Here is a 26,913-nt window from a genome sequence, read left to right on the forward strand (position 1 = left end):
AAACCTAACTATGTGTCTCCCTTTATGCTTCTTCCTATTTGGAGTTTTCATGGCTCACAATGAAGGTGAATTCTGGGGTTTTAAAAAGCAATTACAATGTTTGACAACTTGCGCAACAATTAGGTAGCAGTTATGGAATGAGGATTTTAGATGAGTGATCATAGCCAAATTTGAAATAAAATCGCTAAATTAACAAATTAAGGCAGAAAAACTCAACCTCCAGACCCAAATGCAATAATTTGTTTCTTTTATATATAGTGGAAATTAAAAAACACAGGTGTATCAAGAAAGCGCAACCCATAAGGGGAATAAGTTTCTTGATATTCTAGGGAAAAAGAAACAAGGTTATTATACTCCATATCACTTATATTGAATTGTCAATCTCCACGATATAGAACCATAAAACACAATGAATGTCTGAAAGCATAGTGAATTCTCCAGGCACAAAAAAGAAATGCAGCAAGCTAGGAATCCAGGATTTTCAAGGTTATCTGGGCATTTTCCTTGATATGCAAGGGTAAATTTAACAACATATAATATGAATCACTAAGGAAGATGAATATTTGAAACCTAGAAGTGGTGATAACCTCTTGACTTGAAGAAGCACAATGATTTTCCTTGAGCGCAACAACTCCCCTGCAGACTTAGCTCATCGACTTCCTTTGGCTTTTAAGAATGCTTTTGGTAGAAGAAGGAATAAATAACCAATCTATTGGATGCTAAAACAAGTTATTAAACTCTCCATTTGGTTCAAACCCACCTTCAGGGATCATCATTGCGATTTGAAACTTTAATGATGAAAGCGCAGCAAAGAAGGATGTGTAACATGTCTCATATTCAATACACTGAAGGGTGATGTCACAACATCATAGTTGATTTGAAAATAAAACTGACTGGACTGACATCACTATTTTGTCTCAATAATGAAATATAATGACCCACTACAATATTTTTTACTCATGACCTAAACTTAAAAAACCCAACCCCTTTTTTAAATTATTGACAACTAAATTTAATTTATCACTCAAATAAACACTAAGACTTGGCCCCTATGACATCAGAGGCAATATTTTACAAATTTACCAAATAATAAAAAAGACTAAACTTTCTTTTTACTACTATAATATAGGACAGTAACATTGGTTCCAATGGGGATGACATTATCCTTGTGAGGTGTCAAACATCATAGACCATGTGCCTGATCAATTGGACTCTATTGACTCTTGACCTAATGCATAGATGACTCATGACTTATTACATTCTAAATTATGGTGACAACTGCCCACACTTGCAACCCTAGAAATTGGATGGCTATATACAATGAAGTGACCAAAACCAACTAATTTTAAGAAAAATAATGCTTAAGAAACCTACCATTTATAGGACCTCCAGCAAGAAATTCTCTTGTCAAATCCTTCAGCAAATATGCATTACTCACATGGAAATTGGATGGATATATACAATGAAGTGATCAAAACCAACTAATTTTAATAAAAATAATGCTTAAGAAACCTACCATTTATAGGACCTCCAGCAAGAAATTCTCCTGTCAAATCCTGCAGCAAGTATGCATTACTCACATGAATGGTCCTTTCCAAAGATTTTCAAATTTTCCATGTTTACCTTTGTCTTCATTATGAGAATCCCACTTCAGAACTAGGTCACCAACCTAAAAATCTTCGGCCTTTTTTCTTCGATCAAAAAACTGCTTAATTTTTTCCTGGATTTTTGTAGGTTTTAACCCCGTACAGAAATTACTTGCATACGAATTCTAAAACATAGAAAATAAAAAATGTGAGAGCATAACACATAAAACACATATACACAGATATTTTCCCCTAGATCCAAAAATCGAGACTACCAGCTTGATTTTTCATTATGTTCCTTTCAATGTTACAATACATATTTATACATGCCGAAACATCCAATACCATGGACCGAAAATCATCGCGTCCAAAACCATGGACCAAAAACCCATCACGTCCAAAACCATGTGCGAAAACCATGCACAAAACCATAGGTAGGTCCGCCCAACCTAATATAGGGTCCAAAAAATATTCCCCAGGGCGCTGCCCCGGACCCTATAGAGGGGGGCTACCCGGCCCCCTAAAACCCCTTGTGACCCCCCTGTTGCACAATCGGTGAGCTTAGTCATTTATCCAGCCCTGCAACACCCATTATTTCTCTACACAAAGAGAACTTCTCAGAGCTCACATATTTTGTCAATGCTTTTACAGTATTCTTCGAAGTGTCCACCTTTACCAACAACACCTTTTTGTCTTCTATCATATCTCTCACAAATTGATATTGAACATCAATGTTCTTTGTCTTTGAATGGTAAGCAGGGTTCTTTGCCAAGAAAATTTCACTTTTGTTGTCAAAGTTTATCCTTATAGCTCCCTGTACTAACCCCATACTTGAACACAATCTCTGCAACCATACTGCTTCCTTGCTTGCATGAGTGGCTGCAATGTATTCTACCTATGTACTTGATAGTGCCACTACAGATTGTTTCTTACTCATCTAACTGATTGCACCTCCAAATAATTAAACACATACCCACTTGTAGATCTTCTCTAATCCAGATCTCCAACCCAGTCTACATCAACAAAGCCACGAATATCCAAAACTCTGTCCAATCTTGGTCTTCCTTCGTAGCACAAACCATAATCACTAGTGCCACACAAATAACTAAAAACCCACTTCACTATTTTCCAATGCTCCTTCCCTAGGTTTGACATAAACCTGCTTAATACTCCCACTGCATGTGCAATGTCTGGTCTAATACAGACCATTGCATACACCAAGCTACCGACTGACTTGCATATGGAACACAGGACATGTCCTCTTCCTCTTCATGTTTCTTGGGACACTGTTCGGCAGATAACTTTACACCTACAGGAATAGGAACCTTCATTGGTTTACTATCCTGCATATTAAACCTCTGCAGTATTGTCTCGACATACTTCCTCTGGTATAACTAGAGCTTCCTCTTTACCCGATCTCTTATAATTTCCATGCCCAAAATATAGTTTGTAGCACCAAGATCTTTCATGTCGAATTTGGAGGACAATTGGGTCTTCAAATCCTGGATAATTTCTTTGTCATTTCCAACTAGCAACATATCATCCACATACAAGACCAGATAAATAACACTGTCACCAATTAATTTAAAATACACACAGTGATCTGCTTTGCTTTTGGTGAAGCCGAGTCCCCGTATAAATGTATCAAATTTCCGATACCACATTCTTGGTGATTGTTTTAACCCATACAGAGACTTCTTTAACTTGCATACCAGTTCTTTCTTACCCTTCACCGCAAAACCTTCAGGTTGTATCATGTAGATCTCCTCTTCCAGATCCTTGTGAAGAAATGTTTTCTTCACATCCATCTGTTCTACCTCAAAATCAAAAGCAGCAACAATAGATAAAAATAATATAATAGAAGCTACCTTGGCAACAGGAGAAAAAATATCACCAAAATCAATTCCCGACACCTGGGAATAACCTTTTGCTACCAACCAAGCTTTGTATTTTTCCACCTTTCCTTTTGCATTTGTCTTCTTATTGGACACCCATTTTCTGCCAATGGTTTTCCTTCCAGTTGGAAACTCCACCAGATCCCAAGCCTCATTTTTGTGCAAATATGTCATTTCATCAACCATGGCCTCTTTCCAAAGTTTTCTATCCTCTGAATCTATTGCTTCCTTCACAGTTCTGGGATCATCATCAGTAACAGATAAAGCAAAATTTGAACAGAAAGCAAATGGACTATACCTTTCTCAGGTCCTTTTATGGAACTTCATTCTTAATAACATTTTTCACCTCTCTAAACACCACATCTCGATTGTATACAACCTTCCTTGTTACTGGGTTCCAAGGCTTATAAGCCTTTAAACCATCCTTATACCCAATAAAGATGCACTTTTCAAATTTACTATCCAACTTGGTTATTTTCTCCTTTGGAACATGTACATATGCATCACATCCAAATATCCTTAGATGTGAAAGAGAGGGTTTCTTACCAATCCATACCTCTTGTAGAGTCTTATCCTCCAATGTTGATGAAGGTGATCTGTTGACCAAGTAACATGTTGTCTCCACTGCCTCTGCCCAGAATTCCTGTCCTAACCCAGCACCGCTGAGCATGCTTCTTGCCCTTTCCATCAACATCTTGTTCATTCTTTATGTAACTCCATTTTTATCAGGTGTATATGGAGTAGTCTTCTGCCATGCTATACCACACTTCTTACAAAATTTTTAAAATTCCTTACTACAAAACTCTCCACCGTTATCTGTCCTCAACAGCTTTATCTTCTTCTCTGTCTAGTTTTCCACCAGAGCCTTCAATTCTTTAAACCTGTCAAAGACTTCAAATTTCTTCTTAAGAAAATATATCCATGTATTCCTTGAGAATTCATCTATAAATGATACATAGTACACAGACTTACCTAGTGATGAAACCTTCACAGGTCCAAACATATCATTGTGCATAAGCTCTAATATTTGTTTTGCCCTCTTACCACTAGAGGGGAAACTCACCTGATTCTGCTTCCCATATGGTAAAGGTACAATATCATATTTATGACATAATTGAATCATTTTCTTGGACTTGAAATCAGCAGCAATATCAGTGACTATTCTACAAGGAAAACCAAATCTTGAGAGGATATTACCTTCTAGAAACTTAATGATGATTGTGTTTGTTTCCTGCCTGGTTGGTATCGCTTCTATCCACTTTGTAAAATAATATGTGGTTGTTAGAATCCATTTATGTTGGGCTGAAGATGATGGATGGATTTCCCCATTTAAATATAGACCCCACTATTGGAATGGTGCTTCAACTGCAATTGGTTTCAGGGGTAGAGGCAAAATATTCCTTTTTCCTTCAAAAATTTGACATTCATGGTAGCTTGAAACCATTTTATAAACATTAGCAAACAAGGTTGGCCAGTAAAAACCAATCCTCAAAATATTGTTAGTTGTGGCATTCCAAAAATTCTGGCCTCCATAATCCCCTTTGTGAAATTATTCCATAACCTTTTGTGCTTCATCCTCTAGTAAACAATTCAACAAGACACCTCCTGAGTCTTTCCAATACAAAAATTGATTCAAAATGCAGAATTTCATAGCCTTTAGTTTCAGAAATCTTGCCTTTGTTTTTGTCATCCCTGGAGGAGCCTGTAAGTGTTGTAAAACATATACTATATCAACATGTCATGGAGAGGACAAAATTTCTTTTAGATATATGTTGATAAGTTTCTGAATCATTGTCATCTAAAAAACCAATCATAAAATTTATGTCCAATATATTTAGATTTGAATCAGCCATTAGTTTTTCCAATCCTTGACCCTTTACCAACTTGTTAGGCTTAATATCCACATCATACTTAAAAATAGTTTATATCCATCTGTGTCTACCACCTTTAGGATCAGGTTGGATCAATAGGTCTTTTACAACAACATTTTGGGCATAAGAAATCACATGTGAATGAAGCACATAAACTCTAGAATCTTTTAAGCCTTTAACCAATGCATAGGCCTACTTCTCCATAATGTTGTACTTAAGAGAATAATCTCTCAAATCCCTGCTAAAGAAGCCTATTGGTTGTTCATTACCTTGCTATTTTTTTTCATTAAGAATGTTGTAATGGTGTGTTCTAATGCAAAAGAGAAAAGGATAAAGTCTTTAGTATAATTCAGACTAGCTAAAATAGGAGCACTAGCCAAGGCATGTTTTACCTCATCAAAATACTTCTTTGTTTCAACTATCCATATGATTTCACTTTATTTTCTCAACATGTTGGTCAAAAACCTTATAATTTCTACTAAGTTAGGAATGAACCTTCTCAAAAAATTAACTCTCCCCAAAAATGACTGAACCTCCTTCTTATTCAATAGAATGTCAATTTTCTGAAATTCGAAAACCCTATTTGGATAATTTTAATACCATCATTTAAGATTATATGCCCCAGATATTTTCCTCCTCCATTGCAAATTTTGACTTCTTTAGATTTAAAGATATGCCAAACCTTTTGCACTTATAAAAAACCTATTTTAGATGTTGCAAATGATCAAAATCAGATTTTGAAAATACAGATATCATCAAGGTAAACTACAATTAACTTATCCTTTTCATCAATAAATGAAATATCCATAGCCCTTTGAAAGCCAACCCCTGCATTCGTCAGCCCAAAGGGAATTTTGGCATACATAAAGGTTCCCCTTGGTGTGATAAAAGTTATTTTTTCCTGGTCATCGGGGTGCACCAAAATCTGATTGTAACCTGAGAAACCATCAAGCATAGATATCCTCTTAGAGCCTACCACTTTTTGCAATATATGATCCATCTTAGGTAAGGGATAATTATCTTTAAGAGACACTTTGTTGAGGTTTCTGAAATCAACACAAAGCCTTATTTCACCAGTATTCTTTCTTACATGGACCAAATTAAAAAGCCATTTTGAAAACCTTAAAGGAATAATTATTTTTTCATCAAAACAATTTTCTCACTTCTTTTTCAATAAGAGGAAGAAACTATGGATTGGTTATTCTCAAAAAAAAATTAAAAGGTTTATGATCCTACTTGATTGGAATTGCATGTTGAATAATACTCTTATGATACACTTTGAGGTCTTCATATCCCCAAGAAAAAATATCTGATTATTCCTTCAAAATTTCAAGATATTTTTGTCGTCAAAGGTCTAGAAAGCTTGACCATTTAGGTTGTCGCTTTGTCCCTATATTGCATTCCTCTACTTCAGTCTCTGTGGGAACTAGTTTGGGGTTCTTAGCTACATCATTCTGATCAAACAACTTCTCAAGAGGGACCAAACCTTTTGGTATCACATTATTCTTCAATTGTATGACCTCAAGATCTGCAACTTGATTCTCAAAACCATCTGAAACTGAATCAAAAACCTATTGTTCATCCTCATCACAACAATTTTCATCATCTATGCGAAAACTGGAAAATTCCTCAGACATTTGCAAAAAATTATTAAGCTGCTTGTCATCTTTAAACACTTGCCAATATTTTACATTGTCTGGGACTGTTGGTCTATGTTTGAATTCAATTTCATACTTCTTATTAGGATAAATAGGAATCTTAAGAACATTAGATGAGGTGGCTAACACATCAACTATAATATTATGTCCTCTAGGAATCAAAGACAAATTATATTTTGGAAACAATTGCAGCATTTCTAGAACAACATTCCTATAGGTTCTCATTTTGGGGTGTTTAGTTTGATAATCACCTTTGATTTGATTGATAATCAACTTTGAACCCCTAAATCCTTCAAAACCTGTAAAGCCAAAATCAATGCTTCATACTGGACCACATTGTTTATACAGTCAAAGGCTAACTTGAAATAACATAGTATTGGCTTGTCCATCTTTGGGCTAAATATCATCACACTAGCTCCAACCCCTTCTTGGCTAACTGCTCCATCAAAATCCATGTTCAAAAGGCCATCATCTTCACCTTTGTGCTTTGATTTCCTTTCTTGCAACTCACCTTCTTTCTCCTCTGATAGGTTGTCCATGTTTTAACTATCTTCCTCCAAACACAAGTCATTATACAATATAAAAGAATCCATATTAGAATTCATTGAGTAAATGGGATGATTATTAGGCCTCTTCTTGCCACTTACCATGTACTGCATGAAGGTCTCTCTATAGAACCTCATTGGATATCCAAAAATAGGAATTGTAGCATAGGACATATCCATTTGTAAAGTACCTTTCAATTTTGCAGCCCATGACCTTGATAAAAGCATCCCAAACTTCGGAGGAATATCAACAACAACTATATCCATCACTATACTTTTTGCTAGAATTTGAGTGAGAGAGACAACCAAATCCTTGATTAAACCCAAACATTTCACCTTACTTGAATCAAAGGAAAAGAGGTCTTTATATGGCCTTGTTATGTCCAAACCAAGTTTGTCCATAATAACCTTTGGCATTAGGTTATGTGATGCACCTGAGTCTAACATTTCATTATGTAGAATCAAATCATGTACATTTAAGCTAACATAGAAAGGTGGGATATCCCCATCTTGAGAATCTCCATAAACTTTTGGACAAAACGGAAGTTCAGGATGATCATCATTCAAATTAATATTGTTTGAAACATCTCCTATCTTTAGTGCTTTGACAATCTGAATTTTGTATTTCTCATTCTTGATCAATTCATTAAATGGAATGGATATTTTGATTTTAGATATTTCATTTTCTAAACTGAAATAAGATTGAGTTTTCTCTACCTCTTTCATGGTTGTGTCTATCTTTTCTACAATCTCCTTTGGGGGATTAACATTCTTTTGGCTAGAAGCGGGTGCATCAACTTGGGATTTCTTTGGAGGATTTACTGGAACCTTTTTGTTTCTCAAGTTATACTCTCTGTGTACTACCATGATTTTATTTTGGTACCCTTTCTTGTAATCTTCCAATTCCATATGCATGATATCTTCTTGTGGCTGAAAGAACAAGTTTGTTGGAAAATACTAAGCAGGGGGGGTGAATCAGTATTCCTTAGCAATTAGCACTTTTAAATATTTTCAAAGCATTAGTTAATCTTCAATTATTGTTAATGTTTATGTAGTAATAACAATAAATAAAAGAACACAGGAGGCACAAAATTTTAGGTGGAAAACCCCCTCCGGATCAAAAACCACCAAGCGCTTTTTCTAATAAATTCTTTAATCTTTAGCCCCAACTGAAATGAAAGAAAAAGCTTCCTATAATTCTAGAAAATAAATCTTCTCCAGCTCCCACTGGAAGGATGCCCCAATGCTCTAGTTTCTTCAGTAGTCAACTGAATGGATGCCCCAACATCCTATACCAACCTACCACCCTGAAATGTTCATAGGCTCCAACCTGTAGACGACTCCATGCACCATCCTAGCACCTCCCTGTGACCCTATAATGACTCAAATGAGACAAGAGTGTGAATTCCCATACCAAGGACAATGATCCATGGTACAATATGATTTACAATTATTTTGACCAAACACCCAATCACACTATGACCTGCAACCCAACCATGACATCATCCCAATAGAGACTCCTATACCTCCCAACAATTCCTTTCCAACTCTAGGCAGATTGGTTCTTTTACAATAATGACTCTTCCAATGATGACACTTTTACAAATGACTCTTTTACAACTTTACAATGATGACTCTTGGCCTTGACACTTCTTTAAAATATACAAATGGCTATCATGTCCTTAAAGGATGTCCCGCTGTAATGCTTCCTTTGATTTGATACTTCAGATCTTGAATGCTCGCTTGATGATGTCCTTGAATCTTCTTCTACCTGCATGCAAATTTTCCCGCCGAAACCCAATCTCAAAAGGAAAAACAAATACCCTTCAACTTACCTCTACCTGCAAAACACATGTAAGTGCATAATAATGAATAAATACAAATTAAAATTACAATGCGTACCTGAAATGTTCTTCTCACTTTTGTATTTGACTTGTTGCAGCAATAGACAAAGACTCCCACTCTTGATATAGGCCTGGACTCTATGCAAGACTATATCTAAAACTCAACCTAAAGATATATACAATAGAAACTGATGACAGACCCTAGACTTGTGATGAACCAAGTTCTAAGTACAACAACAGAGACCATTCTATCAACTATGACAAGACAAGTAACATGAACTTACAACATCATATAGATTTAGCAGACTTGGTGTAGCATCAAATGTGTAGTATCAAGAATAGGACATCCGAAATGTGGTATCAAAACTAACTGTGACATATAGAGACATAGAGATATAACCGAGACCCTGTATATACTTACGTTGTCCTGCAAAAACATATGTCAGAGATGATACTCAAAATTCAAATGTAAACACTTAATCATACATACCTTGTTGTAGGAGACTTACCCTTGATTGTTGATGTGTGGTCCTTACTATAGTTATCCTTGAATGCATGATGTTTCTTGCCTTCTAGGAGATATATATTGAATATATCGTATCTATGTCATTTTGGATCTCTAGGGTCTAACATTACTTCCTATGGTAGCCCTCTAAGTCCTCTTTGCAACCCCATAGGACTAATCAATATTGGATTCTTCAAGAAAGAGTTATGCCTAATCTCCCACGACGACCGGATTATAGCATGGTTCAGTAGAGCGAACTTTAACGAAGTGCTACGTGTCACTGTTGCGACCTTCGGCCCTAAAAATTCTACTCAACAAATGAAATTTTGTCCTCTTTCTATGACTATTTATGAAATTTTAATCCAATGCTTAGAGAGAAATTTATGACGATTTTCCCAATGTCACCTCTTGGATATGGAATTCGGGAGCCATCCAAAACCCTACCTTCCTCAGATCATAACTCCGAAAATATATCGAACCAATATCTAACATTTGGTCACGAGGGTCATCAATATTTCTTCTCAAATGGGTTTTAATTTCAGCTTCTGAAGAGTCACCTAAGAAATGTTATAGTGAAAATTCCACGATGTTTGAAGCCACAAAATCCCTACAAGAGGAGGATATGAGGGTCATTATTTATGTGAATGTCTTGAGTTGAGAGGATCCTCAACAAGTGAACGTTGGAGGGATTTTAGGTAAAAAAAATATTATTAATTATTGACTATTCAATTACCACAACCAATTACGAGTGCCATGCCACAACCCCATGGGGTTTTATCCCACTAACTGGGGTTACTAACTTCAAACGCAAATAACTCTCAAATCGTGAAGAACTGGGAGGCGTACCATATATCAATGAAAACATATCGACGAGTAGAATCCATCAAGAAGATGTTTTACGCAAAATAATATGATTTTTCAAGTCAAAATTTCCTTGCAAGATCTGGGTAGCCCATGGTGCTGCTTGGGTTGACATCAATGACAACCATTGATCAACAAAGTCTTGATCTTCTTTTGTCAAAAATATTATGTCCTCTTCTCTACCAAAGTAATGTATTTGATCTTAATCTTCTGATGTTTCTTCACATTCTGTAAAATTCTCTTGGAAGGGAGGCATGATCTGTTGTTGCTAATCTCCCTAATTTCTTTGTTCTTGTTGTTTTATTTTAATTTGAGGCCTTAGGAAATTTGGATTTCTTACTTGAGGAGGTGTCTATTGTTCTCTAACAACAAATTTTTTATCTAAAGTAAATATTTCCACCAACTTTACCAGTTTTTTTCACCATGACATCCAATTTGTTATCTGATGAAGATGAAGGCTCCTCTTTAACCCCTTCCCTCTTTTCAGCTTTCATTTTGGCCTTCTTGTTCAATAGATTCGCTTCCACTCTAACAACATTTCTCTGCATATCCTCCAAAGTGGTTGGATTCCTTTCTCTGAGATGATAGGAAAGCTCAATATCAAATCCATCTGGGTAATGAAGAAAATCTAGCCCTAAGGGAGGTTTTATTTCAGTAGGTATTGATTTGTACAACTTATTAAATCTTATTGAAAGTTCATGAACTAATTCTCCCAGACCTCTCTTTAGGTTGTCATACTCAGTTAATATATGCAGGGGGTTCTTCTTTACTTCCCATCTGGAAGGGAAACTTTTTCCAAGATGCTCGAAATTGGAAATGCTTCCAGCAGGCAGGGTTCTAAACCATTTCTTTACCTCTCCTGAAAAACTCTGAGAAAAAAGTATTTAACATCCTCATGGTATACCTCTTCTAGGCCTATGAAATAATTCAACTTATCAAGGTGTTGTTATGTTAAAATAACTCCTTACCATCGAACTGGGGAAAGTGTTGACCATAATTTTGTGGCATCATGTAATGGACTTTGTAAATTTAATGGAGCATAACGAGCAGCCATGACTATGTGATATGGACCTATACTAACTTTTGAGATCTGAGATGAGGATGAGGGAGGTAAGGAGACTGTTATTTGAACAAATGATGAGGAAGGAGGAGTAAAAACAATAGATACAAAAGGAGCAGAACATAATGGAATATTCAGTGGAGAAAAAGATATCGGGGAAGAAACCATTGGAACAGAATGCTGAAATCTAGAGGGATTAGAAGAATGTTCTTGCAACTTATACACAATATGTTCTAGTTTATGAAATTGTGTCCAAATATCCCTATCTACTTCTGATACACTCTCTTTCTGAAAAGGAATATGGTATAAATTAAGCAAAGTCTTTCGCTAGAAATCACATGAGAGAATTTTTTAGCCGACGCATTTCAAACCAACAAGTGTGGTTCATCATCAGGACCAGATGAAGCGGCAGACCATGACAAAGGCTTAAATAGAGAGCAATGTAGAGACATAATTTCAAGTAATGACTATATTTGAACAATAATGTTTAAATTATAATATTAATTTATTAATATATTAAGATCAAATATTATTAAGTAACGACTATATTAAATGGCTAGGTTTTGAAAAAATATTTAAATAATGATATTGTTTCATTAATTTATTAAAAATACTAATAGGTAACGGCTATATTAAACGACTAGTTTTTGAAAAATAATATTTAAATTAATTTATTAAAACTAAATATTACTAGTTCTTGAAAAATAATATTTAAGCAATGATATTAGTTTATTAATTTATTAAAATATTAATATGTAATGGCTATATTAACGGCTAGTTTTTGAAAAAATATTTAAATAATGATATTATTTCATTAATTTATTAAAAATATTAATAGGTAACGGCTATATTAAAAGACTATTTTTTGAAAAATAATATCTAAATTAATTTATTAAAACCAAATATTACTAGTTCTTGAAAAATATTATTTAGTTTATGAGAGATTCTTTGGTGTAAATCACATGATATTTCATTTGTCGACGCGTTTCTGTTGAGGGCCCGGAAATCGGGTCGACAACAAGGGGGATACCCACCCGGTCCGGAACTTGGTTGGCAGCTCCTTGTCCGTTTGGTATAGCGGGTCTGACTGGGGATAATGGGACCAGTTTCCCAATCTAAGGGGTGTGTGTGTGTGTAGAGTTTGATGATGCTGATCTAGGAGTATTTTTAAGCTAATTTAATTCTAACTTCTAAACTGACTCTATGCTATTGTAATCTAACAAAAACAACACATCTAATCTACGCTAACCCGGGGTATATTTCCTCTATTATGCGATCTAAAAAGATTTCGAACAATAACTGGTAATAAAGATCATTCAGCTATCATAAGAATAGAAATCAATTAAGATAAACCATTCTGCATAAAAAGTTAGGCAAAACAGTTGTGAACAGCATATCGCATAATAAGTTATTCATATGTCAAGCACAAATAAATGACTCCACCGTACAGAAGTGCCAAATGGTAACCCACACATTCATACATTAACATACAAACAACTCAGCTGCATATCACTCTAAGAATATAAGCAGAAATTGGTCAAGAGATAAAAGTACCATTTATGACTGATTTCACTCATAAACTTCAAGCAATAACGATTTATCTCTACTTGTTCTAATATCTACTAAGAGTACAGAAGTGCAACATCAGTAGCAGACATTAAAATGCAAACATAAATAAATCTCGATCCATCCATTCATCAAAAACCCCCTCCGAGGGTGCAAAAGTGCATGTTCTGAGGACAAGTTTTTTGACAAATTTCCGGACCCTTCTCCAAATGCCATGAGAAGGGTTAAATACTACTAACTAATTAATCTTAATTACACAAATTTAGGAAACGGCTTCAAATGACCGCCCTTTTACTAAAACAAATTTATTTCTAAAAATTGAATCTAATTTCTAACCGTTTCTGTATCTGCTCCTTAGTGCTGTAAGCAATGCAACGTTCACCTGGAAAGAGTCGGCTGGTTGTCTTTTCCTTTCGTTCGAGCGATAAAAGTAGAAATAACAAGAGTTGGCACCTCTTTCTGACAAACTAGAAGATATTTTCGAAAATCTTCCTCTGGCTGGGTGTATTTGCTGTGTGTATACTTAGTATAACCCAGATTTCCTTCAAACTGATTGTGCTGTTGCTATTTCGGTTTCCAGCCGTGCGAATGACTCAATGAGTTAGGGATTTCGTTGCCTGAACAATCTTCTGATTTGAAAATTGCTTCCATTCTTTGTTCCAGGCTTTTCTGGAGCGTCTTCCCTCTTTAGCGTTTTTCTTTTTGCTTTACCCAGTCTGAGCTTCAGGATCTTTTGTAAACATGCTGCTTTTGTGCGCCTTTGACTCTGAGTCTTGGATAGTCTATTTCCATCAGTATCTATTGAGTGATACTCTGGAATCCGTGGTCTTGCCGCATGCGACAACCATTTGCGAAAGCATCTCCTCTCCGTTCTCGTAGTATTGGCGCTTTCCCTTTCTCCTTAGATGTTTCCTGCATATTGATTTATATTAGTTGCTGTCTTATAGTTTACGCAAAGGAAAAGAGAAATGACGAAAAGATTGACATGAAAGCTTTAAGTTCTAATGAATGCATAATCATGACACTCATAATGACTTGACTCTTCGAAAAACGCGACACAATCATTCTTGGATACTGAGGCGTACAATCATTAATTTCCATTAAGGTGCGCACTCAATTTTGGGTTTACAGACTATGTCGAGGAAATCTTGCGATGAGTGGTTTCTACGATTCGCATCGCAGCATCGAGGATTTGCGATGTCAAGAAGTGTCATCGCAGGAATTGATAGTCTCATTCATCGTAGATCGCAAGATCACATTTTTCATTCAATCACTGTGTGCTACTTATGCGATGTTGCGATATGCGACGTCGCATATCGGCCGTCGGCGATTCCTTCAGATTTTTCATTTAAGGGCGCTTTCAATATATGTGATGCGATGAATTTCACGTCGCTTCTTCGCAGCTTATTTATGCGCATAGGAAATGCTTCACTCTCTCTTCGCGATGCGATCTAGCTTTAGGGAGTTAAAATACAAAAATTTTGATAAAAATATTTTTTGGATTTTTTGCTAAGGGTCCCCCTTTGCTTGGTGTTATTGCTAATAACAAACAAAGAGGGGGGTTGTTGGTGACCACAACAATGGCGATTCACTGTGAAGAACCAGTTATCTCTGCTTTTCTATTGAATTTCCACTTCCGAAACAGAAAAATTTTCGTATGTCTAAATTTTGTTATGGACAGATAGAGTACGTTACCCCTTGTCCTGTCAACGATACTTTGTCTCAACCTTTTCATATTCCAATTGTCTGCTTCCTCAGGCTTAGTTCTTGCATTCATACCAGACATTACTCAGTCTTTGTTAAAGATAAAATAAGGTCTTCTCTGCGTATTGGCTTTTTAAAATATGCTCATTTGTCGTAGGTAGAGCCTCTGCTACCCGCAAGTGTCCATAGCCTCGACAGGGTTACCATGTTATCCAGCAATGATCCTTTTTCCTGCTTGAGGTTATTTACAACATTTCAGAGAAAAATCCTTTTTGACACTTTTTCCTTTTTTTATTCTCTAAAGAACAATGTCTTGGTTTGGTGGCCAAATTATGACACAATCATTCACTTGATTTACACTTTTGCTGAACAAGCTGGCTCGTGATGAGACCCCTTGTCTTTTGATTTCAACAATCTTGAGTCGTTTCCCTGTTTTGATAGACAATATTGGCAAAGTCAGCAAGTTATAATATCTGTGATCATGATAAGCCGGCTCATGATGAGACCTCTTATTCTTTGAGATATAGTGTTTTCTCGGATTGTTCCTCTGAATGCTGCAATTTCCTTTAGCAGGGAGGATGTCATTGTTTTTCCTTAAGAAAGCTCTAGACGACAATAATAGAGTTTGAAAACAGCAGCTTTTACAGAGAATATTTATTTTATTATTGATGATACCTTTCATTGTGCTGACATGAAACAATTTTTTACCAAAGGTTGCTTTCATCAAAGTTTTTCTTTTGAGGTTGAAACTAACATCATATTCAGGCTAAAGTTAACTCTACTTGTCAATAATAAAAATCAGATTTTTCGAAAAGTTTTGCTACTTGTACAAGCGAAATCAAAATCTGATAGAGAATTGGTGTGCTATTTCATGAATCCTTTTTGATGATCATTTACAACCGGTTTTATTTATAAGAAAGAGAAAAACAAATAAAAACTAAAACTATCCTACAAAAATAGAAGAATGATCTTCTATGGAAAATACATTTTAAGAATCTGTCCATTCACAGGTAAAGAATCTCTTCTACCTGCCAAATCCTGCAACACAAACGTCGATGGGCCTATGACTTCTACAATCTGAAAAGGACTGAGCCACAGCTTTTGAAATTTCCTATGTTTGCCCTTTTCTTCATGAGCCTTATCTCATTTCAAAACTAAATCTCCCATCTGAAAGTTTTTTCTGGTCATTATGCTTGAGTCAAAAGAGGATTTTATTAGGGCTTGGTGGTGAGCATGGGTTTTCTTAGCTTGTTCTCGTCGTTCTTCTAGTTTGATTATTTCCATTTGTCTCAGTTGTAAGGAGGAAGTAGATACTTCATCGATGTATTGTACTAAAGACAAAGAGGGAATGACTAAGTGAGCTGGAAGAACCACTTCTTTCCCATAAACTAAATTAAAGGGAGAAGTGCTGATTGAAGCTTTCTTCGTAATTCTATCTGCCCATAAAGCATTTACCAGCGCTTTGTGCCAATTCTTTTGGTTTTGGTCGACTGTTTTTTTAATAATCCTGATTAGGTTTTTGTTTGTTGATTCAGCCAACCCATTACCTTGTGGATAGTAGTTGGCAGAATACTTCAGTTTGAACCCTCTTTTAAGTGCAAACTTAGTCATTGTATTTCCAGAAAAGTATGAGGCATTATCAAACATTAAGGCCGTTGGCAATCCAAACCTAGTGATGATAAATTGATCTATGAATTCAATAATGTTTTCAGAATTAGCTGTCTTGAGAGGAACTGCTTCTACCCATTTAGTAAAATAATCTGTTGCCGTGAGGATATACCTATGCTGCTTAGAAGAGTGAGGAACGATCTCACCTATTATGTCCAAGCCCCATTGGCTGAATGGTTGCTCGATGTTAACTGGCTGCAGTGGCATGGACGATTTCTTTTGTCTCCCTGCAGCAGTCTGGCAGACTTGGCATTTCCTTACGTAATTGTATGAGTCTTTGAACAGTGTGGGCCAATAATATCCTGCACGTAAGATTTTATATGCAGTAGCTTCTCCAGCATAGTGTCCACCTGCTGATCCATCGTGGAGTTCCTGCAAAACCTTTTCGGCTTCAGTTTTCTCAAGACACCTAAGAAGTACAGAATCGTAATTCCTTTTAAACAGAACATCATTTATGAGCTGGTATTATTTAGCTTTCAATCTCAGAGCTCTTTTCTTGGTGTGGTCTAGGTGTGATGGAGCATACCCGTTCTTAAGATAATAAATGGTGTCAGCATATAATGATTCTGCGTCGTTTAGGCTTACCTCATACGTATGTACCTCTTTAGATGAGTTCTCAGGAATTTTTGATGCTTCAGCTAACATCTTGCAGAAGCCTTGACCTCTTACGATGTTTGCTGGCTTGATCTCAAGATCATATTCTTGTAAGGCGGTAATCCAATTTGCTCTCTTTTCGCCCACATCCTTCTGTATAAGAAGGTTTCTTACCGCTGGAAACGCTACTATGACTTTGGTATGGGCTTTAAGTAAGAAAGGTATGAAATACTTGATCGCTTTGAAAACAGCATATGCCTGTTTCTCCACGTCTGAATAATTGAGTTCAGCACCTTGTAAGTTCGAGCTAAAAAATGCGATTGGAGCTTCCGCCTTCTCTTGATTTGCTTGAGTTAAAATCGCGGCATAATATTTCTCTGAGGCAAATGTGTATAAGATAAAAGATTCTGAAAAATTTGGGGTCGCTAAAGATGGAGCGTTGATGATAGCTTGTTTGATCAAGTTGAATGCTTCATGCTCGTCTTGACCCCATTTAAAATTTGAATTCTTTTTTATCATATTTTGTAAAGGAGAAATAATACGTGAAAAATCCGGGACGAACCTTTTTACAAAATTGATTTGACCAAGGAAAGATTGCATGGCCTTTTTGTTATGGGGCATGGATATTTCGGAAATTTCTTTGATTCTGTCAGGTTCAATGTGAATACCAGATTTTGACACTATGAATCCTAGCAATTTCCCTTCACTTAATGCGAAAAAAGATTTCTTTGGGTTAAGTGAAATCCCATACCTTAAACATCTTTGAAAGATTTGTTTCAAGTCTTTGAGATGGTCGCTTCGCTTCTTGGAGTACACTGTTATATCATCCAGGTAAATCACTACAGATTTATTGACTAATCCTTTAAACGCGATGTCCATGGCTCTCTGAAAGGTAGCACTGGCATTGATCAGACCAAATGGCATCTTCTGATATGCATATGTGCCCCATTTAGTTCGGAATGTGGTTTTTAACTGATCATCGGGATGTACCAGCACTTGATTGTATCCTGAAAATCCATCCAAAAAAGACATTAATTCTGAGCCTGCTACTGCCTGTAATATTTGCTCCATAGGTGGGAGGGGAAAATTTTCTTTTTGATAGGCTTTGTTGAGATTCCGGAAATCGATACAGATCCTAATATCCCCGTTTTTCTTTCTAACGGGCACCATATTGGATACCCATTTGGAATGTCTGACGGGGAAAATTATTCTGGCTCTCAAAAACTTATTTAGCTCAGTCTTTATCTGATTTTCTAAGTTGGGGTGGATTTTTCTGAGTTTCTGCTGGACAGGTTTTTCATTGTCAATCATAGGGATAGTGTGTTGAATGATAGAAGTGTTGTATGTCTTCAGCTCATCGTAATTCCAGGCAAAAACGTTTTTGTATTGTCTCAGAAGACGGATATATGCTGATTTTTCTTCAGGGGCTAGGCCGTGGCCTAGATTAACGTTTTGTGGCTTCTCATCGGTTCCTAGGTTCACTAATTCATAGTTCAGAGTAGAACTGTAGAGTTTAGAATTGGCAGACCTTTTAAACCGACTTTTTAGATCATATAAGTCTTCTAACTTAACCACCGATTTAGGTATAGCATTATCATTGCTATTTTGTTGTATTTGGTGATCATGACGGTCTTCGTCAATTATTTGGTTTGAGTAGGATCCTTCAGAAGTGAGGAAGTTTACAATGTCAGGATCATCGTTGAATACTCTCCAGTTGGTGATGTTGTCAGGGATGGATGGTCTAAATATTAATTCTATTGAGAATCTATCTGGACTAAAATCTTCGGAGGGAATAAGTCTAGAGGCTACGTTAGCTAACAGGTCTGCGCTCGCATTTTGGAGTCTTGGGATTGACGAAATATTGAATGCTATGAAATGTGCAGTCAGATCTTGTACTAAAGATTGATAGTGCTTCAAATGACCTGATAGGCAATGTATGGTGTTACGTACCTGTTTGACGACGATCTCAGAGTCTCCAAAGACTTGAAGATACTTAACGTTCAACCCGATTGCTTTGTATAGGCCTTGCACCAAGGCCTCGTATTCCGTTGTATTGTTTGTGCAATCGAACTCAAGTCTGCACGTAAGCATGGTCTTATTTCCGTCTGGGCTAATCAGAACGCATCCTGCTCCTGCTCCCTCGTTAGATTTGGAGCCATCAAAATATAATTTCCAAAACAAAGATGTATTTACAGGGTTATCTAAAAAATTAACACATTTTGAATTATCAGTTTGGGAAAAATTTTCAACTTGGGACAAAACTGAATTTTCTAAGTAAGGTGAGGTATGAGCATTGAAATTGCCGAGGAAAGAATCTACCGAGTAATTGCCTATGATACTGCTGTTGTATGCAATTGCTTCATTCTCTCCTTCCAATTCCGTCACTATGTATTTTTGGTGCAACTCTCGTTCAACCTTTATTTGATTCGGTTTACCGTTGTAGGGTAACCACATATGCGACCAGTCGGTTGAGAAATATCCGTGGAGTTTTTCGGACCAATCCCTGCTAAGAATCAAACCATAGAATTCAGGGATATCAGCTACTAGAATGTCGATAACCTGGCATACCTTCGGGTTAGACGACAATCTTATGGTCACTTGATTAAGTTCACCAATCACTTCGACTTGAGATCGATCAAGTTGAACTATGCGCACTGCGAATTTTTGTGGTTGAACATTCAATTTGGCACATATTGATCTGGGTAAAATATTCGTTGAAGCACCAGAATCAACCAACCAATTGTGCACGTTTTTATTGAAAATTTCATAAGTGAGAAGAAAAGGAGGAGTATGAGATCTTGATCTTCCTCCAATCAAGGCGATGTCATTTGGATCAATCTTATAGATCGTGTTGGTTGGAGGTCTTCCCATGTTGTGGGAAGCTACGGCTGTAGGTAAAGATGTAGTAGGCACGGCATGTAATTCTTTCATCATTATTTTCTGTTGATGTTTCAATTTGCTCAACTCGTAAAGAGTGATATTAGCCCTAGTCTTTTTCATGTCGTTGATAATGTTATACTCCATTTCATCCGACACTATCAATGTTCTTGATGGAGGTGCTTGATTTGATTGGACTGGGCTAAATTGGGTCGCTCTAGCGGTTGTTTTCTTTGTTGCGACCTTATCTTTTGTTGCAGGGCTTGCGCCCTTCTGTTTAGGGGTAGTTTGGGGAGGATCAAGTTGGTTTTTGCTTCGTGTGCTAACCGGGAATGCTTCTTGATCTTCTTCTTGTGGGAGGATGAAATCCCACATTCCTTGTAGTTCCACAACTTCTTCATCATCGGTCTGCCCTTCGGTGGTATTCTCTTCTTCTTCTTCTTCTTCAGATTCGACGTTTGAGACGGCATTGGGTGGTCTGACATCCATGGGAGGATTTCTTTTAAAAGCTCTGTAGGGCTTTTTTGAAGAAGTTTCTGCTACTTGTTTTTTTATGTCAATCATCTCATTGGACATGGCCTTTAATCCTTCCAAATCGAAAGGATCTTTCGTTTGTTTCTTCTTGGTGTCTTCTTTGAAAGAGATTTTCTTAGATTTGCATTCCTCTATTGCAGATCTCTTTTCTAGGGCCACTACGCGCTTTTCTACTGCTAACACCTCTATCAAGTTTTCAACTAAGGTCGTCTTGTTTGCCCTATCTATGAAGATAGCCAAGTTTGATGGTAAGGCCGTGATATACCATTCACATCTTACTTCCTCGCTGGGTTGTGAAGCAGCGGGAATTTTGTTGAGGATCTTATTGAACCGTAAATTGAAATCTTTAATGGGTTCTCTAGCCTCAGCTTTAAGATTGGATAGGTCATTAATCAATGTCGTTGTTGATCTGTCATCACCGAATTTGGTAAGGAATTGACTTTGAAAAATGTCCCAACTTGTGATAGACCCGAAAGGTAACGAAAAGTACCATGACCCGGCTGTTCCTTGCATTGTATAGGGAAAAAGCCGGACAACAGCATCTTCGTTGGTAACTCCGTTGAGATTAACAGAAAGCATGAAATTATTGATATGCTCTTCAGCTAGCATGCCTGTTTCTGGATTGAATTTAGGTAGCCATTTCTCAGGATGGGCCGGTATTGGGCTCAGGGGTGGAGGCATTAAAACCGCCCCAGGGTTGTTCCATGGAGACTGGGCCATCGTGGAGCTGCTAGTTAATGAAAGTGCAGAGGAATATCCCTGATGCTGAGAAGATGAAGATATTATGATCTTTGATGAATGAAGAGGAGGGGTTGTGGAAGATGGATGAGTGATTTGGGATGAAGATGTGGGTGGCTGACTTCGCGGTGAGGGAGTTGAAATGGACGAAGTAGATGAAAGAGTCTCACTGTCAGAGTCTGGTGGTGTTTTCTTTGCTCTTTTCCTAGTGGGGAGAGGAAGTTCAGTTGGCTGGATGCCAAAATTTTCACTCTTCAATCTGGTCAGGGGATGAGCAGGATTGTATTGCAAAGTCACACTGCTTTGAGATTTATCAGACCTCTGATTAAAAATAGAGAATCCCTGGAGTTTACGAATCAAAGTTTGAATTTCAGGGGATTCAATGATAAGTTGGTATGATATATTGGGGTATGTAGCAGCGGTGGATACTCGAGCGACTTCTAACTCCGGGTTTAACCGTACTGGAGAAGTCGGGGGAGTTGATGAGGGTGATTAACTCTCAGAATGGTATTTAGATTTTGATTTAGGTCCCATTCATAGTTCGGGCCCTCCTTCTAGCGCCAAATATGTTGAGGGCCCGGAAATCGGGTCGACAACAAGGGGGATACCCACCCGGTCCGGAACTTGGTTGGCAGCTCCTTGTCCGTTTGGTATAGCGGGTCCGACTGGGGATAATGGGACCAGTTTCCCAATCTAAGGGGTGTGTGTGTGTGTAGAGTTTGATGATGCTGATCTAGGAGTATTTTTAAGCTAATTTAATTCTAACTTCTAAACTGACTCTATGCTATTGTAATCTAACAAAAACAACACATCTAATCTACGCTAACCCGGGGTAGATTTCCTCTATTATGCGATCTAAAAAGATTTCGAACAATAACTGGTAATAAAGATCATTCAGCTATCATAAGAATAGAAATCAATTAAGATAAACCATTCTGCATAAAAAGTTAGGCAAAACAGTTGTGAACAACATATCGCATAATAAGTTATTCATATGTCAAGCACAAATAAATGACTCCACCGTACAGAAGTGCCAAATGGTAACCCACACATTCATACATTAACATACAAACAACTCAGCTGCATATCACTCTAAGAATATAAGCAGAAATTGGTCAAGAGATAAAAGTACCATTTATGACTGATTTCACTCATAAACTTCAAGCAATAACGATTTATCTCTACTTGTTCTAATATCTACTAAGAGTACAGAAGTGCAACATCAGTAGCAGACATTAAAATGCAAACATAAATAAATCTCGATCCATCCATTCATCAAAAACCCCCTCCGAGGGTGCAAAAGTGCATGTTCTGAGGACAAGTTTTTTGACAAATTTCCGGACCCTTCTCCAAATGCCATGAGAAGGGTTAAATACTACTAACTAATTAATCTTAATTACAAAATTTAGGAAACGGCTTCAAATGACCGCCCTTTTACTAAAACAAATTTATTTCTAAAAATTGAATCTAATTTCTAACCGTTTCTGTATCTGCTCCTTAGTGCTGTAAGCAATGCAACGTTCGCCTGGAAAGAGTCGGCTGGTTGTCTTTTCCTTTCGTTCGAGCGATAAAAGTAGAAATAACAAGAGCTGGCACCTCTTTCTGACAAACTAGAAGATATTTTCGAAAATCTTCCTCTGGCTGGGTGTATTTGCTGTGTGTATACTTAGTATAACCCAGATTTCCTTCAAACTGATTGTGCTGTTGCTATTTCGGTTTCCGGCCGTGCGAATGACTCAATGAGTTAGGGATTTCGTTGCCTGAACAATCTTCTAATTTGAAAATTGCTTCCGTTCTTTGTTCCAGGCTTTTCTGGAGCGTCTTCCCTCTTTAGCGTTTTTCTTTTTGCTTTACCCAGTCTGAGCTTCAGGATCTTTTGTAAACATGCTGCTTTTGTGCACCTTTGACTCTGAGTCTTGGATAGTCTATTTCCATCAGTATCTGTTGAGTGATACTCTGGAATCCGCGGTCCTGCTGCATGCGACAACCATTTGCGAAAGCATCTCCTCTCTGTTCTCGTAGTATTGGTGCTTTCCCTTTCTCCTTAGATGTTTCCTGCATACTGATTTATATTAGTTGCTGTCTTACAGTTTACGCAAAGGAAAAGAGAAATGACGAAAAGATTGACATGAAAGCTTTAAGTTCTAATGAATGCATAATCATGACACTCATAATGACTTGACTCTTCGAAAAACGTGCCACAATCATTCTTGGATACTCAGGCGTACAATCATTAATTTCCCTTAAGGTGCGCGCTCAATTTTGGGTTTACAGACTATGTCGAGGAAATCTTGCGATGAGTGGTTTCTGCGATTCGCATCGCAGCATCAAGGATTTGCGATGTCAAGAAGTGTCATCGCAGGAATTGATAGTCTCATTCATCGCAGATCGCAAATCGCAAGATCGCAGATCGCAAATCGCAAGATCGCAGATCGCAAGATCGCGTTTTTCATTCAATCACTGTGTGTTGCTTATGCGATGTTGCGATATGCGACGTCGCATATCGGCTGTCGGTGATTCCTTCAGATTTTTCATTTAAGGGCGCTTTCAATATATGCGATGCGATGAATTTCGCGTTGCTTCTTCGCAGCTTATTTATGCGCATAGGAAACGCTTCACTCTCTCTTCGCGATGCGATCTAGCTTTAGGGAGTTAAAATACAAAAATTTTGATAAAAATATTTTTTGGATTTTTTGCTAAGGGTCCCCCTTTGCTTGGTGTTATTGCTAATACCAAACAAAGAGGGGGGTTGTTGGTGACCACAACAGTTTCGAACCAACCAGTGTGGTTCATCGTCAGGACAAGTTGAATGAACAGATCAGGCAAAGCAAGTTAAATAGAATGCTAGATCTGTCTTCAACTTAGAAACCTGCAAGCGTGTGTTAGCCCCCTATACTACTAGTGTAACCCCTTATTGTTATTATTACAACCCCCTTATTATATTGATGTACCCATGTAGTGCCCATATTGTTATTATTGTGCCCTTACATTATTATTGTTGTGTCGGCTCTGATTATATTATGACCCCTTAGACTCCTATATATAGAAAGGAGGTCTTTTCATTTGTATCATCCAAGAATTTCTCATTTATGTAATGTAAAGGAGGTTTCCCCCTCGAAGAGGCTAAATTCTAAGGCATTGATCTATCTTTTCTATCTTTTTCTTGAGCTGGTTTCATAACATTTGGTATCAGAGCTTTAGATTTTAGGGTTTCGCTGCTCCAAACAGGTCATCGTGGTATTTTCACTATAACTGTTTTTCTGTGATGTTTCAGAATCTAAAAAAAAAAAAACCCATTTGAGAAGAAATCGCGCTAAATCTCGGGTCTAAATTTTAGAGCTTTTCGCACTATATTTGTGAAGATATGATCTGAGGAAGTTGGTCTTTTTGCAGACTCCTGAATTACATTCCAAACAGGTGACCTGGGGAAAATCGTCATAATTTTCTCTCTGAGCATCGGATTGAAATTTCATAAGGAGTTACAGAAAAATGATGGACTGTGGTTTCTTGTATATATTTTTTAGAGCCAAAGGTTGAAGCAGTGACACGTGGCATGTTGTACAAGTTCACTCTACTGAACTAGTCTATAATCAGGTCACTGTGGGAGATTTGGCATAACTCTTCCTTGGAGAATCCAATTTGGATCAGACTAGTGGCATTGGAAAGAGGACGCAGAGGGCTACTGCAGGTCACAATTTCAGAACTTAAAGATCTGAAAGTACAGAGTTACAATCATTTCAAGATCAAGCTCTTAAAATCAAGAAAAAGCAAGATGAGGAAGTTTGATGGCAAGGATCCGGTAAATTGGATACTTCAGATGGAGCAATATTTTGATCTACATGGTGTACCACTGTTACAAAAGGTATGTATTGCATCTTCATATTTAGAAACGGAACAATTCTTATGGTATAAAGGGCTTTTTTCTCGTAAGCAACTTATTACGTGGTCAATTTTCATGGAGGAAATGATAGCACATTATGAGGATACAAAGAGCAACACCACAACAATTGGAAAGAGTAAAAAGGCTTTGTTACATATTGGAAAGTAAAATTATGGCAACAAGGAAGTCTACCCCTCACAACTATAAAGATGGAAGTGTTGTTTCTCCTAGCCTTGCATAACCTACAAGGGTTACACCACAACAATTGGAAGAAAAAAGAGAAAAAGGGCTTTGTTACAATTGTGATAGCAAATGCACTAAAGATCATAAGTGTGCTAAGAAGAAATTATTTTACATAGAGTATGAAGAGGAGGAAGAAAAGGATCAAGAAACATCAAAAGAAGAGGATATACACCAGCACCCAACCCCAAAGAAAGAAGAAATGAATCAGACCATATCTTGTAAAGCATTGGCAAGAATTACCACTCCTCAAACTCTCAAGATAGAAGGACATATCAAGAAGAAAAAGGTGCAAGAAGTGAAAGATCAGATCGAGAAAGAAGAAACAAATCCAACCATATCTTGTAATTCATTGGTCGGAATTACCACTCCTCAAACTATCAAGATAGAAGGGCATATCAAGAAGAAAAATGTTCAAGAAATGAAAGATCACATCGAGCATCAAGAAATGAATTCGACCATATCTTGTAAAGGATTGGAAGAAATTACCACTCCACAAACTTTAAATATAGAAGGACATATCAAGAAGAAAAAGGTTTAAGCAGTGAAAGATCACATCGAGCATCAACAATAAGTTCTCCAACTTTTAAAGAATAATGCCACTTTGGTGAAAAATCGAATGAAACAACAGGTATATCAACATCTTAGTGAAAAATGTTTTGATGTAGGTGATGGGTTATTTTTACTGCTACATCTCAAGCAAGCTATTTATGAGAAGGAAATGTTGGCAACACTATATGCACTTAAGAAATGGTGACCTTACCAAATGGGAAGACACTTCAACATAAAAATGGATCATGATAGTCTTAAATACTCTTTAGAACAACTATTATATTTAGAAGAACAAAAAAAATGGGTCACAAATATGTTGGGTTATGACTTTGACATCATCTATAGAAAAGGGAAGAAAAATTTTGTTGTAGATGCGCTCTCAAGAAAGGATGAGGATGTGGAAGCATTTTTTTGTGCTATTTCTATTATCCAACCTGATTGGATAAATGAGGCAAGGGATGAATGGAAGAAGGACGAAGAAGTATGGCCACTTATTCAAAAGTTGCAAAAGATCCCAATTCAAACAATATTGCCAGAAATTGAAGAGGAAGGAAAAATCATATTGGAACCTGGAGCAGTCACAGAAACAAGAACCCGACAGCTACGAAATTGATCAATTTCAGAGTATCTCATCAAGTGGAAGAACTTGCCCGCTGAAGATTCCACATGGGAGGACAAGAATTTTATACAGAAGCATCAAGAACTACTCAAGCGTTGAGGACAACACTTTTTGAA

Source organism: Pinus tabuliformis, chromosome 9 (genome assembly GCF_031772625.1).
Source record: "Pinus tabuliformis cultivar Carrire ecotype Pingquan chromosome 9, CPIR1, whole genome shotgun sequence".
Lineage (NCBI taxonomy): Eukaryota > Viridiplantae > Streptophyta > Pinopsida > Pinales > Pinaceae > Pinus > Pinus tabuliformis.